Consider the following 18324-nt stretch of genomic DNA (forward strand, 5'->3'; position numbering starts at 1 on the left):
CAAGGTTCTATTCTGATGCCTTTGCTGACTCATTTTCGGTGAAGGTGGCTGACCGCATGTCCAAGAACACGGAACTAGTCAAGTGGTTGATCGGGTGGTTGGCCATGGTTGACCCCAAGATATAAACAAACGGCTATGTTTGACCACAAAATATAAATAAACGGCCATGTTTGACCACAAGATATAAATAAATAATCATCTGATCACGAACATCTCTCTAAAAAAGTATATGTGAGAGTGGAACTTGGGACATGTGCTAACATCACAAGACATTGCTGTTTTCATTTGAAAAAACTATCTTTCAAAAACAATGTAGCAAGATGTACCATCTGTACCAGCTGATCCTGTATACGTGCGTGTAGGGGGTGTCTTGCCATTGGTGCTGTGGAAAGCTACTGTACTTTCCATGGTTGCTCAAGTTAACTCACTGTGGTTGCTCAAGCTACCTCGATGTGTTCAGCACATCAGAAATGCACGTTTAAAAACAATTTAGGCCCAGTGGATTTTGTTATCATAAGGTGGTGGCCTTTGGCCTTTGGCTTGGGCCTGTAAACCCGGGATTCAGGGGATCTGTGGGATTTCATTTGCTGATTGTACATGGCAAAGCATGTTTTCAGATCCTCTCTAGCAAGGCCATATAGGAACTTCAGGCTATCAAGGTCGATATAAAATGCTCTTCTTGGTAATCAGATGGTAGACCGTGATCCTGACCCTCCATCAGAATGAGGAATTGTGGAAAGAAGTAGTTTAAACCAGAGGGAATCCTTGGACACTTCACCCAATATGGAAGGTAAACATCTTTTTAATTTTCAAACACATAGCAAAATGTCTATTCTACCCTTGCTAGTGAGGCCTCTATCCCGGTTCAAGTTACTGTTGCTGTACACTCTCTTGTTCCTTTAGCCACTCCTGAACAGTTCACAGTACTTATCAGTCAGTGTCAGCTACATTTTTTATGTAAGCCTCAATGTTATCAAAATGATTCAGCCAAAGTTCCATCTGTAGTATCATACCTTGGTTTAGAGGCTGCTAACTGGTCTTTTCCTTTAATTGAAAATTATGATCCTATTTTATTCAATTGAATTGCATTTAAGACAGCTGTGACACATTTATTTGGTAGACATTTATTTGTACAAGCTAGTGGTAATGAGCTGTTAAATTTAAAACAGGGTAGTAAAGACTTATTAACATATACCACTAGATTCAACAGGTAATTAACGGAAACAAAGTGGCCTGAAGAAAAAAGGACTTCTCTTTTTTATCGATGGCTGTGTGAGGATTTAAAGGATGCTCTCTCCCACCTAGTAGAACCGGAACCGGTGCAAGGTTTTTAGTGGGTCTGCATTATCCTCAGGACTAATTACTTATTAAACTATTCCTCTCACTACGGTATGTTCTAATGGACATATTGAACAATTAGCGTATGACCTTATTGCTACCCCTACATTTGAAGTGATCATAGGTGTCTCCTGGTTAACTACTCACAATCCAAAAAGTGGGAATGTAGAACTGTTCTCTTGATGCTGGGTACTGTTGGTCTCATTGCTATCATGATTCAGATACAGAATGGGTAGATCCACTACATTGTGCTGTAGCCTCTGATTCAGTATCTTTTATTCCTTCTCAATATGAGGATTTACAGGATGTTTTTGATCCAATAAAAGCAACCCGTTTACCACCACATAGGACATATGTTTGCCAAATAGATCTCATACCTACGGCTCTTTACCTTGCAGTAGGAGATATGCTTTAACAGAAACAGAAACGCAATATCTGAGACAATATTTGGATGAGTTACTGGCAATAGGCTTTAGCAGTCATTCGACTTCACCAGTACTCTTGGCCCCTCTTCTTCGTGCCAAAATGGGGAGGAGATCTTAGAGCATGCATAGACTATTGCAGTTTACATAAAGCAACCATCAAGAATAAATATCCTTTTCCTCTGATTTAAGCCATGTTAGACAAACTGAGACATTCTATCATTTATACCGAATTAGACTTACGAGGGGCTTATCATTTGATTTGTGTAAAAGAGGATGAGGAGTGGAAAACAGCCTTTAATACACTGTCATGCCTTTTGGTTTGTGCAATGCCCCAGCGGCATTTCAATTCTTCATAAATTAAGTTCTACAAGACTTTCTCTATATTTTTGTAGTCGTTTATATCAATGACATTCGTCTCTATTCAATAAATGAAGAGGAACATGTTTATCAGGTCAGAGCAGTTCTTCAACTTTTCTGTGAATACCAAGTATTCGCCAAATTGAAGAAATGTACATTCTATGCACACACTGTAGATTTTCTGGGATATTGTTTATCTGCTGATGGTATTTCAATGGATCCAAATAATGTTGAAACAATACTTAATTGGCCAGTGCCCACATGTGTTACAGACATTCAATGTGTTTTGGGCTCTGCAAATTTGTACAGATGATTCATACCTACGTTTTCTGAGATAGTACCCAGAATTACTCAATTATTGCGTAAAGGACAACCCTTCATGTGGTCAGGCATAACTGATCAAGCTTTTCAAACCTTAAAAAGAAAATTCACATGTTCTCTAATTTTGGAGCACCCTGACCCAGATGAACCATTTTTGTAGAAGCAAATGCTTCACAATTAGTGGTAGGGGGTGTTTTGTCCCAGAGAAAATCCGTTGATGGTCAGTTACATCCAATTGCATATTATTCTAAAAAAATTACTGCCAGCGGAACCAACTACACCATAGCAGAAACAGAACTTCTAGCCATTTAGTTAGTCTGTGAAGAATGGCGGCACCATCTCATGGGAGCAAAACACCCAGGGGCTTATTTACAAGCTCCTTGCGCCGGCGGTAGTTCACTATTTCCCATGTGAAAGTGGCTCACCGGCGGCACATGTGAGTGGTAAGTAGGGCCCCAGTAACTATTTTTACTGACCATAAAATCTTGCAGGTTTTCGGATGAGTAAAAGCCTTGACACCATGGCAAATGAGAGGCTTAATTTCTTTAGTAAATATGATTTTGTAATTACATGTTGAGCAGGCACAATACAGCTGCAATCTGATATTTTGTCCCGCTTAAGTCATGCATCCAATATCACCAAAGCTAAGAAAATTAACATCATTCCCTCTGAAAACATTCTAGCTGTAAAATCTATAGAGGAGAGTTGTTCAACAAGTTGCAAGCTCAAAGTCAGTAGATTAACCTACAGGGATTGTTATCACATGCAAATCACTGCATACAGAATAGTCTACTTTATAATTATTCTTACATTTTTTTACCTACCAAGAAATTGAGAGAACACATTTTGAGTTGGGTACATAACTCCTCCTTGCCTGGTCATCTACGAATTCAGAAAACATTAGACAGTTGTAAAAAAAACATTTCACTGGAGTTCCATGTGAAAAGACATTGAAATATATATTACTAAATGTTGAGTGTGTGCTAGAAATCCTCTCTTCAAGCAATTCAAACAACAACTTGGCATACCATCAGTATTGATTTCATAACAAATCTTCCTCCAGCTGGTGGATTCACTGTCATTGCTGTAATAGTGGATTTATTATCAAAAATGGCCCACTTCCTTCCATTACCAAATATTCAACTGCTACTAAATTCAGTACACTTTTTCTACAACAAATAGTTTGTATTCATGGTTTGCCCTCTAAAATTATTTCTGATTGAGGAGGTCAATTCGCTTTACGATTCTGGAAAGCACTTTGTAAAATATTAGACATTGAAGTAGCCCTGCCCTCATCCTATCACCTAGAATCGGATGGTCAAACCTTAGAGCAAATACTTCGTTGTCTACTGACCACAGTTACTAGTGAATGGAATATAATTTTAGCTATGGTCGAATTTGTTTACAATAACAGTGTGCATGCAGGAACTCATTGCACCCCTGTTTACTTCCTCACAGTATATCACCCCAGATCATTGCCGGTATCATTACCTCCGCCCTTATTTCCGGCAGCTAATGACAGATTCCAACAGTTAATTGACATTCAAAAACAAACCAAAATCTCTTTAGCAAAATATAAGTGTTCTATAAAAAAGAATAGCATATAAAAAGAGAAAAGCATCCCCATCTTATAAACCAAGGCGCCATCGGAACTTCACTTTTTGTGACGTTCCATGGCGCAGAAGCCTGCATGATATGCAGCACTAAGACACTTTTTTTAGCTTAATGCTGCCTGATAAATATCAGTCCCTATAATGCAGTGTACTGCGTTAAATCGGTGTATAATGGGTGTTGCTGGGGGGGGGGCGTTCCCAGCAACATCCATGGCCTTTTAACACTGGCCCAGATTTTCGAGAAATCGGAAATCTGAGCCAGAGCCAAAAGCTTACGCCTCCCCAAGGGAGGCGTAAGGGAGGCGCAACGGAGAGAAATATCTTTATTTCTCCTCGTATTTCCTTTTTCTATGTGTGCTGCATCCTGCAGCAAACATAGAAAGAGGAAAAGCCTCTTGTGATTATTTTTGTACAGAAAGGTTTCCCTTCCAGTACAAAAATAATCCTCCCCCAACGCAGGCACCCTTGCTCCATGGTGCAATGGTGCCTGCGTTGGCGCAGGCAGCCCATTGTGCGCCGGCGCAGGGGAAAAGGACAGGAATGCGCCGTATCTTATTGATACGGTGCATTCCTGCCCTTTCTTTTGCCGTGGGGAGGCGCAGCAGGAAGGCCTGCTGCGCTTCCCTACGGCAAAGCATCATAAACGAGGCCCGAGAGATCAAGTGTGGCTATCAACTAAAAATCTTGAAATAGGAAGATCTCATAAGTTATCACCCAGATACTTAGGCCCTTTTACAATCACACAGATTATAAATCCAGTAAGGTTTACCATTCTGAAACCCGACAAGAAACTCCACCACCACCCATACACGTCAATGGACATCTATCATATAAGGTAAAACATGTTTTAGACTGAAAGCGCATGCATAGACGATTATACTGTCTGATTTCATGGAAAGGATACGATGCATCAGAACATTTATCGGAATTAACCTCTCATGTTCATGCCCCTAGGTTAGTTTAATCATCCTAGCAAACCACGCCTGGTAAGGCATTCCTTGAGAGGGGCGACTGTCATGGTGTCACAAAGGTCAGCACAACCCTGTATCCTTTCCAGTTTTGACAAGTCACAAGATGTATCGAGTTTGCATGTTATTGAACAACTGTCATGATATAAGGTGAAATAATCTGTTTCTTTGAAAATAATTAAATTAAAATGATTGTAATCATGCTTTTACAAAGTCTTGGAAAGCTGCAAGTGTAACAGCATCCATGTACACATCCTGAAAAACGTGTTAGCAGTCGCACGTGGCAACTGGCAAGCCTCCCCACCCATCCCGTGCAAACTATCAACTCATCCCTGTTCTCCCCATGCCTTTCGGCAGGTAGTACAGTCGAGGCTTGGCCTCAGGTCCTTCTGAGCCTTACCTGCACTCCAGCCTTGCCTGGATCCCTGCTTCCGGTCAGTTCGACGTGGAGCTCTTCCGCGGGTTTCCCTTCTTCCTGCTTCACGTTGGTTGCCTGTCTTTCTCCGGTCCTGAAGTCAGGCAGTCAACTTCATGTGTTCTCAGCTCTATCAAAAGACAGAAAATTGAAATAATCGTGAATACAACTATTTAAAGACATTGGTCTTTGCAATACAAAGAAAAGCAGGAGGTAATTCGATTTATTTAACTCATTAGATTCCATGTTCGAGGATCTGCTTTGTTCTTCATTTAAATATTTGGATGAGTTGAGCAGAAAACTTCACGAACTACAAATCCATTTTTTAACTTTGAGTGACCTCCAGTGGCCATGGGACAGAATTGTATAAAGGAACTTATTAACTAAAAATCTCTACAAGTTCAGGAATAAATAAAAGGGAGCATTATTATAAGAGACTTGTCCCTTAAAAAGAGGTGACAACATAATCCAGTGTTATCAATGGTTGTTAAGAGACATTAGTTGTAATATGTGATGATTTATATTTGATTTTATGTTTTGTACAACGTGGTCACAAACCAGTGCCCAAAAAACAATTTCCTGAAAAATACCAGGATCTACAGTATGCATAAAGAGTAAAAATATGAAAATAGTAGTTAAATAACCATTTGCAGGCAGATTAACATTGCTTGTTCTTAGTATTAAGGACACCACAGTTTATTTCATAAATTGATGACATAAACTGAGTGGAGTTTTAGGGGGATAGGGTTCATTTGTCTCCCTAAAGGAAGGCCTGGATTTCAGGTGACTGGCTCTTGACAGGTCTCCAGCTAACATGCATACATTGAAACATAAAATATACAGGGGATAGTGGTGTCACAGACAATAGCACATCAGAAGAACAAAGAAGTGTAAAGGTGGGCAGCGTGTGTGCAAATTCAAAGTATGAAAAATAATTTGTTTAGGTGCCATTCAGGGTAACAGAAACACCCCACTACCTTGAGTGTTGATGCAAGGTTCTCTGAAAAGATTTCCATGCTAAACTTTAGACAGACAAATGTACCCTGTCACTCAACAATATTACTGCAACATTGAATTTTTTAAAGTTTGAAACATGGCCTCTTCATTTGGATTCTTCAACGAGATCTAACATAAGCCAAGCCTATTTGATTTTACTAAAAGTATATTTACAATACACTTACTTATGAGTGCTTTCAGCCAACCCTCTCCATCCATTGGTCTGATAGTGTACCATCATTCCCACATTAGATGTTGCGGGCACCGGGCAATCCCCCGGTGAGCCGCAAGGGTGGGGACCGATTTTGGCCTCCTGGGGGCCGTTTTAGTTTCAGGACCGCAAAAGCGGAGGGGTGAGGGGGGAAGGGCGGGGCGGCCCAGCACTTTGCCAGGGCCGGTTTTCGATCCCAGTCCGGCCCTGTGTACCATTCACATTTATACTCCGCTCACTGCAGCATACTGAATGAAGCAGTGGGTCAGGCCACTTCAGCCGTTACCTATCTTCACTGTGAGTGACAGCATCCTGCTCTTTCACAAGAGCACACACGCAAAGTAGTTCCATTTAGTGCTGGGGATTACTGTGGAAAGGTATGCTTTTTGAGATTAAACAATATTTGTGCTTTTTTAGGTCAAGCCTGGCAGCGCGCAAGCCCTGTATGAAAGACATGCTGAATTTACTTAAAGGAGGTAAATCCCGCCTGCTGCTTCCTAGGTTGACTCCATTGTTGCTCTGCTTTAATGCCTTCTAACAAGTTCCCGACCCAAAGCATCACTTCCATTTTTTTCTGAGCAGCACAGCTCAACTACATATTAAGTCCCCTTCATTCATTACCTTCAGCATCGATGCACGTATTTCTTGAAACCCCTCCCCCATTCCCTCACCTGTCTGCTGCTTGCTGCAATGTGGGAGATCTGCTGGGTGTTAGGGGCCGATTACGATGGTGGGAAGTCCACCACCCCTGGCCTGGCAGGGAGGACCGCCGGCCCGGCAGTGGCGAACTTCCCACCATCACCCTTAAAATTCCCACCGCCAAATTAGGATGGTGGTGGGACTGCGAATGGTACCGCGGCGGACGGAAAGATCATCCGCCGTGGTTTTCCGCCTGCCTTGCGGGAACTGGTGTCATGGGACAATGGAGGCGGTGCCGTGCAGGCACCGCCATGGGCATTTTGAAGCCTGTCTTTTGCGGTGGAGTTCCCGCCGCAAAAAGACAAGCGGAAAATGCCTTCAGGGGCCTGTTGCGGGCAAAAAATGTGTTGCTCTCCACTGAAGAAGGACAATAATCCTGAAACACGTGTCTAGAGATACACATCACAGTCTGCACCAACAAGGGCGAAAAACTAAAGCCTGACACCGAAGAAAGTGGTATCATGTACTGCATTTACTATGATGCATCAGGGAAAATGTGAGTGCTGGAGTGTGAGGCAGTGTGCGCCCACCCCCCTTCTATTAGAAAATGCTCCCTTGAGTTAATGAGCTGACGAGCTCTGGTTGATGCACCTGCGCCCAGTGAGTGATACTGAGAGTTGAGAAGACTTTTGGCAGCATTTCCAGCACCCCCCTGAAGAAGGACACTTATCCTGAAACACGTGTCTAGAGATACACAGCAGTGGCTGCACCAACAAGGGTGAAAAAATAAAACCTGTCACCCAAGAAAGTGTTATCATGCACTGCATTTTCTATGATGCATTGGGGCAAACTTGAGTGCTGCAGTGTGAGGCAGTGCGCGCCCTCCTCCTTCTTTTTGAAAAGGCTCCCTTGAGCTAACGAGGTGACGAGCTCCAGTTGATGCACCTGCACCCAGCGAGTGATACTGAGACATGAGTAGGCTTTGGGCAGCATTTCCAGCACCCCCCAAAAAATTGTTACTCTCTACTGAAGAAGGACAATTTTCCTGAAACACAAGTCTAGAGATACACAGCACTGGCTGCACAAACAAGGGTGAAAAACTAAAGCCTGACACCAAAGAACGTGTTATCATGCACTACATTTACTATGATGCATCGGGGCAAACGAGTGCTGGAGTATGAGTCAGTGTCCGCCCACCCCACTTCTGCTTACTATAATCTATTTTGGCCTATGTAGAACAAAATGTTCTTAACAAATTGAGCTTGATGTTAAGATAAATGTCTTTTATAATTGTCTTTAAATTGTGTAGTGAATGCACAGAAATCTTAAAGTTTTACATTATAATGCTTTTATTTACATGTTTTAATTTTCTTTTACAAAGATAAAAGGTTTTATGGTATTGAATGTCGTATTTCTGTTTTGTATTTCCTTTTTCTTCGATTGTACACTATATATCCACTCTGGTTCATACATGGCTTGGCATCCTTTCTTACCAACCTCTACATATTTTTTTGTCAATTTGTTCCTTTCCAGCACAACTTTTTATGTACTACACAACTCATTCATGTATTACCTGCTCTGTCTGTATCTCTTGTTTTGTCCATCCTGTTAATGTCTGCAAATCTTGCCACTCATAATGTTCCCTCTTTACCCAGAATAACATAACTGTTTTTTCTCTCCCTTTCACAGACTATTCCCTTTCTTCCTGCCTTTGTTAACTTTCTCTTTCTTACTTCCTCTTTGCGCCTCTGTAGTCATCTCCTTCCAGGCTAGTATCCCTCTTCCAAATTAATACTTGCATGCCTTCCCTTACTACTTTCTACCCTACTCTATTCCTTACACTTTTCCTTACTAAGTATCCTTTCCTCTTTCTACAAATCTCCCATGTTCCTGCCAAATACTTCTATCAGTTTTCCATTTGATAAATACCAATCTCTCTTCTTCTCCCGTTTTTTCCTATTTCTCTGCAAATAATCCTCTTTTCTTTCTAACCGTTTCTTTCTCCCTCCTATTCTTTTCTTTTACCAGTTAGTAGTAGGAAGTGTTAATGTTCAGTCCTTCTTTTTTTTCCTCCATTTAAATATTATAGTAACCTTTTTGGGTGCATTCTACCAGATGATGAAACATATACAGATGTAACCTGGTTATAGTATTCCCCAATCCCTTTTGTTTTCCTTGTTCCCTGCCCTATTCTTCTCTAACCTTCCCTTTCTCCCACAAAAATTCAATCAATCAATCAATCAATTATTACATTTATAGAGCGCGCTACTCACCCGTGGGGGTCTCAAGGCGCTGAGGGGGGGGTGTTGCTACTGCTCGAATAGCCAGGTCTTGAGGTGTTTTCTGAAGGTGAGATGGTCCTGGGTCAGTCGTCGGTGCGCGGGAAGGGAGTTCCAGGTTTTGGCTGCCAGGTAGGAGAAGGATTTTCCTCTGGTGGTGGTTCTGCGAATTCGTGGGACATGCACACAGCTCTCTAAACTCTCTTCGGCTCTCTCTGTCTCTCACACACATATCCTGCTCCAGTATCACACTCTTTCCTGGTATGCATTATGCCTGGCCCTTTACAGCAACTCCTTTCTTATTTTTAAATCCTTTTTCCATTGTTGTCATTTATTTTCCACCCCCCCTCGTAACCTATTTCCCATTTTCTAGTTCTCCAGCGCCATGAGGGCATACAAATGGCAATAGCACTGTACAAATATAATAAATTCACTGCAAAGACAAGAAACAAAAGTAAAGAACATTGTCATTTACACTGCCAATAGCCCTTACTTTCACAAATGCTAGACCATTTGCATTGCAAATACTTGTTTCATTTTTCTGTGCTGCTAAACTACCATGAAGCTGCTTCTGCCAATGCAATTTTCTTTTCCTTCATTCTTATCACAGGGAGGGGGTGACCCTACAAAAGCTACTTCTGCTGCCATAGCAAAACAATGTGCACAGGTTTGGCTTTGCACGTTCCGAGCCCATAGCATTGGCTGCCCTGTTGCTGTCCGACTCGGATCCGTAGGTGTACACTTCCTGAACCTATGTAAATCATAGAGTTTTTAAACTCTGTTCCATAAATTTCTGCTTCCTATCTCTACGGCCCATAGATCAAATGAAAAATTTCTTCATCGCTTTTGTCGTTTTATTCCTCAATAATGCCTTTGTCTTTTTCTTACCAATTTTAGCTAAGGACGATATTTGCATTATTCAGCACAACTTCCCCGTAGCCCCCCTCGCGCAATAACCACTCCATGCATCAGTTTGCGTAAAAGGCCATTTATTAGGACAGGCATGACAGCTTACAAAATCATAACATTATTAACTTAACAATGCCCCCAACATCCTGCCTTTCAACCGTCATCCACTCACGTGCTCCACCAGTGATTCCCAAATCACACCACAACCTCTTTGCATCTCATTCACTTCCCCTTTCCACTTTCTGACTCCTCGGTCATTTCCATCCATCGCACTCCCGTCTACCACTCTCTCCCATCCTGCGCCTGTAACCCCCTCCCTGTAAGGGTGATTCTGCCCGTCATGGACTCCCCACCCCTCCCATTTCCCGCCACCCAGGGATCCCCCGGAGGGCGGTTACCTGCCCCACCAAGCGTGCACCTTTGAACTCAGCCCCGCCTACACCAGATTGACTCATTCCATAGACAACTAATCAAGTCCCGCAGCTCCATGAGGTAAAATGCATCTCCCATGTGAGAAAGGTGCACGCCGTCGTCCCTGAAAAGAAGAGGTTGTTCCAGCTGGAGCCCGACATGAGCCAGCACTTTAATCCCCCGATCAGCACAAAAGGGTCTCATAGCCCTGTTTAGTTTCCTGCGGGCCCTTTCCCCTGCCGCAGGCTTGAGTGCACCCCTCCAAATCCTCTGTGGCACAAATTCCGTCCACACAATGCAGGCGCCAGCCAGATTGCGCTTCATCACCTCCAAGTCCCTCTGCATCAAATGCAACAGTGACACCCCCGATTGTTTAACCAAGTCATTTTCCCCCAGGTGGACGATGATCATGTCCGGGCAGCCCAGCTGTGACAATTTCTTTGTCAGCCACGGCAACAGTTCACCCCATCTCATTCTGCTCTTACCCCACCATTGAACTTCATGATGGCTGCTCCTCAGGCCCAGGCTACGGCTGTACACCTGCCTGTCAGCATACTTTGAAGCCCAATGCACAAAAGAGTGCCCCACGACCCAAGTGACCGTCTTGGCCCCCGGTCCACGAACACAACCTACGAAGAAAAGGATATTAGTACCAAGGCATGACAAGAAAAAACGCCAAGCAGCGCCGCCATCCAAGCATTGCGCCCCCGCCCTCACTTGCGTACATAGCGCTCACAGCACCGCGACCTCCAGCGACCAATCCTCTTGATCTCCTCCCACGACCAACCCAAACCCGCCGCCGCCGTAGCTGCCCCAATTCGAAAGGAATGCGTGCCAAACCGAGCCAGATCCCTGCCCAGCCTCCTCAAAGCCATCCGTAACACCGCCAATAACTGACCCGACGTCAAGCGCTTCCTTGACGCATGCACAAACATTTCCCCTTCCGTCCTCCGCACTTCCTGCCCAAAACTCAGCCACTCGGACACATGCCTGCACACCCACTCTCAGACAAACACACCCATTTACCCCGCCCCATCTGGTCTGTCTTGGACCGCCCCAACCAAATGCCCAACCGGAACTCATCCACACGCACATCAGCAAACAACCTACCCGGCTCCCCCGAAACGCTCCAAAAAACATCCAGATCATGCATAGGCGAAAAAGCGCCACCTCCCCCCGTCGTAGCAACAAAAGACCAATTCCTGCAAAACCATTTTCAATAAGTCAAACGTGACCATCTCTCTAGGCAACTCCCCCCACCCAACTCTGCCCGCACCCTCCCCCAACCCTTCAACATTCGGCTCAGCAGATCCGAACTAGCCGGTTCAAAACCCAGATACACCATGCAGTAGAAAGACACTCCCGCCAACTTGCCAGCATTCGTTGTCTGCGACAACCCCCTATCCATGCAATCCAACACAAAGTGCACCACCCTCCTTTCGCACTCCTCCTTTGGCAAACTCACCACATCCATCCCTAGGCCCACAAAATTCCCAAACTCACTCCAAGCCAATCTGTACGCCCGCCTAGTAGACTCCGCTAAAGATCTCTCCACCAGACCAACCACTCTCACTCCCCCCATGCCCAGATACCCTCCGGCACCTTAGTCTTGCAAGCCTCCGCTCCCGGCGCCAGCTCCCTGAAGCGCAGCCACTGCGAACGAGATAACGCATCCGCAATTTCGTTACTTGCGCCAGGCACATGTTGCGCGCGAAACAGCACATTGTAACGCAGACACAGCAGCATGAAGCTTCGCAGCAAGCGCAGCACCCTCAGATCCCTCGCTTTCTGATTGTTGACCAAGTCCACCACCGTCATATTGTCCACATGAAATAACACAGACCTGTTCTTGAACTCCGGGCCCCACACCAGCAATGCCACTAACAAGGGAAAGAACTCCAAGAACGCAATGCTCCTGCCCTGACGCAGCCAATGACCCGGCCACCGTTCTGCTCACCAGCGACCGTCCCAGAAAATTCCGAAACCAGCCGCCCCCGCCGCGTCCGAGTAGAGTTGAACCTGCCACACCATCCTGTCCCGCACAAAATCCAAATACACGCCATTGAAATCCTCGAGGAAAACCAGCCACACTCGTAAGTCCGACTGGACCCTCAGCGTGATCTTGACCCTGTGATGTGGGAGGGCCACGCCCGACATGGCCATGCCGAGCCGCCTACAAAACGCCCTCCCAGCCCTCACCACTCTGCAAGCAAAGTTCAACAACCCCAGCAAACGCTGCACCGACCTCAAATCCAGTTTCTGAACCATGAGGGCGCCCCTCAAAGCATCTTCCATCTCAGCCACCTTCGACACCGGTAAACGCGCCTGCCAACTCACTGAATCCAATTCAACACCAAGGAATGTCAGACAACAACTGGGCCCTTCCGTCTTCTCTGGTGCCAACAGCACCCCAAAGTCTTGAGCCAACAACTGAAACTGCTGCAGAGCCCGACCACATTCGCCAGAACGTCCAGTTCCTACAAACAGAAAGTCATCCAAATATTTAGACACCAGCCAGTGCCCACTGCGGTCCACGAAGGCCCACTGCAAAAAGAAGCTAAAAGTCTCGAATAGCGCGCAGGAAATTGCACAACCCATCGGCAACACCATGTCCACAAAGATGGCCCCATCAAACTGCATACCCAATAGAGGAAAATCCGCCGGATGAATGGGAAGAAGTCGAAAGGCCGACTTGATGTCACACTTGGCCAACTCCGCCCCCCTCCCGCAGGACCGTACCAACCCAATGGCATCATCCACTGAAGCGTACAATACACTCGAGTCCTCCTCAGCAATGAAATCATTCACCGACCCACCTTCCGGCCAAGACAAGTGATGGATCAACCTGTATTCCCCATGCTCCTTCTTGGGCACCACCCCCAAAGGTGATACAATGAGATCTGATAGTGGCCAATCCGAAAAAGGACCTGCAATCCTGCCCTCCGAAACCTCCTTCTCCAAATTACGCGCCACCACCCCCGGCAACTCCTTAGCAGACCGCAAATTCTCAGCCCAACGCCTCTCCCGGGGCCCCTGATAACCAATCCGAAAACCTTCCACAAACCCCCAATGCAAACGCAACGCCGCCTCCTTATCAGGGTACCGGGAGAGCCAAGGGCCCATGGCCTTCACCTTAACCGGAGTACGGGCCCTTCGGCCCAGGCTGCCCCCTACCCTTGGCAAATTTCCACTGCTCTGATGGCGTAGCCAAGGTGAGGCACTGCGTGACTGGGTGACGCCCCCCACACTTTGAACACCCATGTTTAAATTTACAAGAGGGGCGATTGCAGAAACCTTTATTAAACCCCCAGCAGGACCCCCGAAGCGACCGGCTTGTACTGTTGTCCTGCTGAGCCATACCACACAGGCTGGCTCCCATGTCCACTTGTAGCTCCCTGGTTACCCGCCCCAGATTGGGCGGGGCGCGGCTGAAAAGACCGATACGTGACCGGAAGACCACTGGCCGTATGGGTAGACGCCGCCGCCTGCGTCGAGGACATCCACTGAATCCAAAGCTCCTGATCCACATCCCCCCACGGCTTGTCAGGGTTAACGCTGACCCTAGCCCTAAACTCCTCGTCGTAGCTCAACCAAGCAAAACCCCCAAAATGAAGCTACGACTTCCTTATCACTTCCATATATTTGAACAAAGCAATAGCCCAATCCCCATGCTTCTCACAATAGATACTCGCATAAATCAGAAAGGCAGACGTCCAATTCTCCATTGTAACCGGCACCCTCGGCCGCCTGGTCAATTCCCATTCCTCCTCTTTAGACCCTTCTTTCGCCTGAATCTCCCTGTATAAGAGCTTAAACACATCCACATATTCGAGCCTCCAGATCCTTGCCTTAGTCTTGTCTGACAAATGTGACCCCAGGGGCATCGCCAGCCCCATGTACGGCAACTTTTTTCTCCGCTTCTCCACCCCACTCACTCTTTCCTCCTTCCCTTCTAGGTCTTCCACCTTGTCCGTCTGCGCGCTGGCCATCGCGACCTGCTTGCCCCCACCGGCCTTCACAGGCTCTACACCACCTTGGGCTCCTGCCCGCACAGACCCATCCCCCACCCCCACCGACCGGCAGGGCTTCTTTCTCCCCCCACTCCCCCCATCCAACCAGGCGTCCCACCAAGAGCCCTCACCTAACAAAGTTGCCGGAGCCTCCCACTTCTCGACATCCCTCTGCTGGCCTGACTGGCGCCATCCCGTGCCTCTTGGAAAGCACCAACCTTGGTCGCTGCCCCTCTAGCCTTACACCCATGTCCAGGCTCACGCAACTCACCCTCTTCCAAATCATCCTCCTCATCCTCATAGTCCAACCATTCATCCTGAACATCCAGCGGCACCACTTCAGTCACGACTCTCTTAGCATCCTTCCCTTTCACACAGGCGTAAATTCACACTCCAACATGGACGGTGCCCGCTCCCTCGGTGGAGGGCAGGCCGCCGGGGACCCCTCTGCTTCTTCGTCCTGGCGTTTGGAGGCCGTCTTGCGCCCCGCCGGCCCACCCCGGCCTCTGCCAGCTGACCATGCTGGCCTGACCCCCCCTCCCGAGCCGCATGCACTCGGGGAGGCCCCGGTGCCACCAGGTCTCTGATCCGTCAAGGCAGTCCCTGCACTCTCCACCCAGACCCATTGCCCTTGCGCCCCAGGGGCCCACCTACCTTGGCCACCAGCCGACACCCCGCCACGCCCTGGTGCCTGGGCCCCATCACCCTTGGGCACCCCTCCCGCCTTCTCCTCCCTGGCGGCACATATGCGCTGCCACTCCCTCTCATACTCCTCAATGACACGTTGCTGGTCCCTCACCCTCTCCTCTTCGGTCATCTGGGCCCACGGGTCGAACATAGACGACTGCCCTGGCCCCCCCAGGCCTCCCTTCCCAGGCAAGGGTGCCGCAGCACCTCCCGCCCCCTGCCCTGCCCCGCTACGCTGCTGCACCTTCAGGGGGCCCTTGCCCTTGAAACCCTGGGACTTCACCACCCCCTTCCGGCCCCCCGAAAGGTCGACCGGCTGCTCAATGACGGTGAAACTAACCTCCCCCAGACTCCTCCCAAGACAGCATGAGGGCAAAATCCTCCCAATCATCAGAGTCCTCCCCCCCACTGCCGTCGCTGCTCTCCCCGTACCCCGCCAACTGGCTCAAGCTCTTGGACAGCCTGGCCTGCGACGCCAGTGAGCCTGGCCCTGCATGTGCTCCTCAACTGCCAACTCAGGGCCCTCAGGCCCCCCACCCACGGCCCCCTCCTCCTCCTCCATGACCACCTCCCCCCTGCCCCTACCTTGGCAGGGAGACTCAACCTCCTCCCCCCTTTCTTTGGGGCCTCCTGCAGCTTCTTCACCTTCCCCTTCCTGGGCCCCCCTCCCGAGACCCAGAAGGCTCATCCATGCAGGCAGCCACCACTCCAGCCACCCCTGCTGATGCAGTGCTGGTCGGGCGGGTCATGCCGACCCAAGCCTGGTCCAGGACACCGGGCTGGAGGAGATCTGCCCTCCCAGCCCGGCCAAGGACAAGCAATGCAGCCCTCACCGCCTCAGCGTCAGGGACAGCCATGTGGAAATCGTCAAAAAATGCCCTGCGCGAGATGCGTGAGGTTCGGCACCCGCTCGTTCCGTCCGCGAGATGCGTGACGTTTAGCAGCCCCTTTGCTCGCCGCCCGAAACTCCTGCGCCGATGTAATCAAATAAATACTAAATCACACCCAACCTAATTGCGCCGTAGGAAACTAGCCTAACCGCCGTCCTGGGGCACCAGAACGACGAGCCAATCACTAAATCACACTCCGCCTACCTACAAAAGCACTCCGCCTACACTCCAAAACCTAACTCTTCCCTGAGGCACCGGGGACAGGAAAAGGAAGTTGTTCCTCTCCTGTCCCCCCTAAAGTAGCCTCCTATCTAACCCCTCCCACCCCTGACCTAAACCCCTGACCTAACTTCCGCCTGCCGTGTCCTTGCGCGAACACCCCGGGGGAAGACTAGCCTGCCGACCTGCATTACCCCGGGGGCCACATTCCAAGCATAACTAACTCTACATCTTCATGTGTGACCAAAGTCAACACATGCACTGCTGACAATCTAGGGCTACATGCATCAAGCTTTTTTACGGTTGCAAATGGGACAATTTTGCCGATCAGCCTGTTTGTGACTGCACAAAAGTAACTTGGTATGTGTGACACCCAAACTACAATTTGGTAGCACTTTAACAAATCACAATTTTAAGTTGCGACTAAATATTAATTCAGTATTTGGAAGTGGCATCCATTACAAATCAGAATGGCATGCTTTAATGTTTTACGATAGAATTTCAGTCAGAAAACTTTAATACTTTACAGACTACCGAAGTGTATCGGTAATGCAGTCGCAAATGGGAAGAGGTCCCCTGGGAACCTCTTTCTATTCGAGAATGTAAAAGAGATTTCTTAAAGAGAAGGCAGTGGTCCACTGTAGTCACACTCACCTCCATTTACCTCTATCAACCCCTAAACCCTAAAATCATAAAAATAAAAAAATTAAATAAAAAGTATGTTATTTTTAAAAACACGTAGCCATGTCGGAAACTACATCATGGTAAAGGTGTAAATACTTTCCTGCTTGATACTTCGCTGCGTGGTGAAAACAAACTGCATACTAAAGCTGCATGATAAAGGCTCTTTACCTTTAGGCAGGACTTGTCCCTGCCCCTTCCTTAAATAATCTGCTGCATTTACCTTAGCGTCCCTTAATGTTTTGGCAGGTACTGTTTGTTATTGTATGCCCTACAGGATATTCAGCAGGAAACTTTTCCTGTTTAACATTTTTTCACCTCCTGCTTCCCTTACCACTCACCACCATACTATACTTTCGGTCTCATCTGAGACAGCTATGTGCTGCAGCTTGCGAGTCATTTCTTTAATTGCAGGGAGCTTAAAGCCCATTGCCTACCAGTTGTTGACTTAATTATCACTCTCATTTCCTTGCTTCTCTTGATCAGCAACTGAAGTTTTAATTTCCACTTCGTTTATTTGTCCCTTCATGAAGCATGGCCCAAGTACTGCTTTCCTTGTCCAAAGTTCTTCCCCTGCTCAGAAGTACTTTTTTGTCTTTTATTTGCAGCACATTCCTCCTTTTCTTCCTGCATTTTTGCTTTCTCTTCTCCACGCCCTCCTCCTGCGTTGTTGCTTGTCCGGTCTGTCACCTCCTGCCTCCATAGTTGCTTGCCCCATCATCCCCTTCCGCCCTCCCTCTTCGTTACTTGCTTCATTTCACCCCACCAGCAAAAAAACACCCAAAAGTCCCTTTAACAGGTTTCAAGATGCTACAAAAATGCAAACAGCACTTTGCTACATGCTGTGCATGGTCTTTTTGGCACTGTCTTCATGCAGGGCCAACACAGCGCACTTCAGGTCAGACATAAGATAATCAAATGAGAATAATCTCATACAAAGAAAATGGATGACTGC

Source organism: Lissotriton vulgaris, chromosome 7 (genome assembly GCF_964263255.1).
Source record: "Lissotriton vulgaris chromosome 7, aLisVul1.2, whole genome shotgun sequence".
Lineage (NCBI taxonomy): Eukaryota > Metazoa > Chordata > Amphibia > Caudata > Salamandridae > Lissotriton > Lissotriton vulgaris.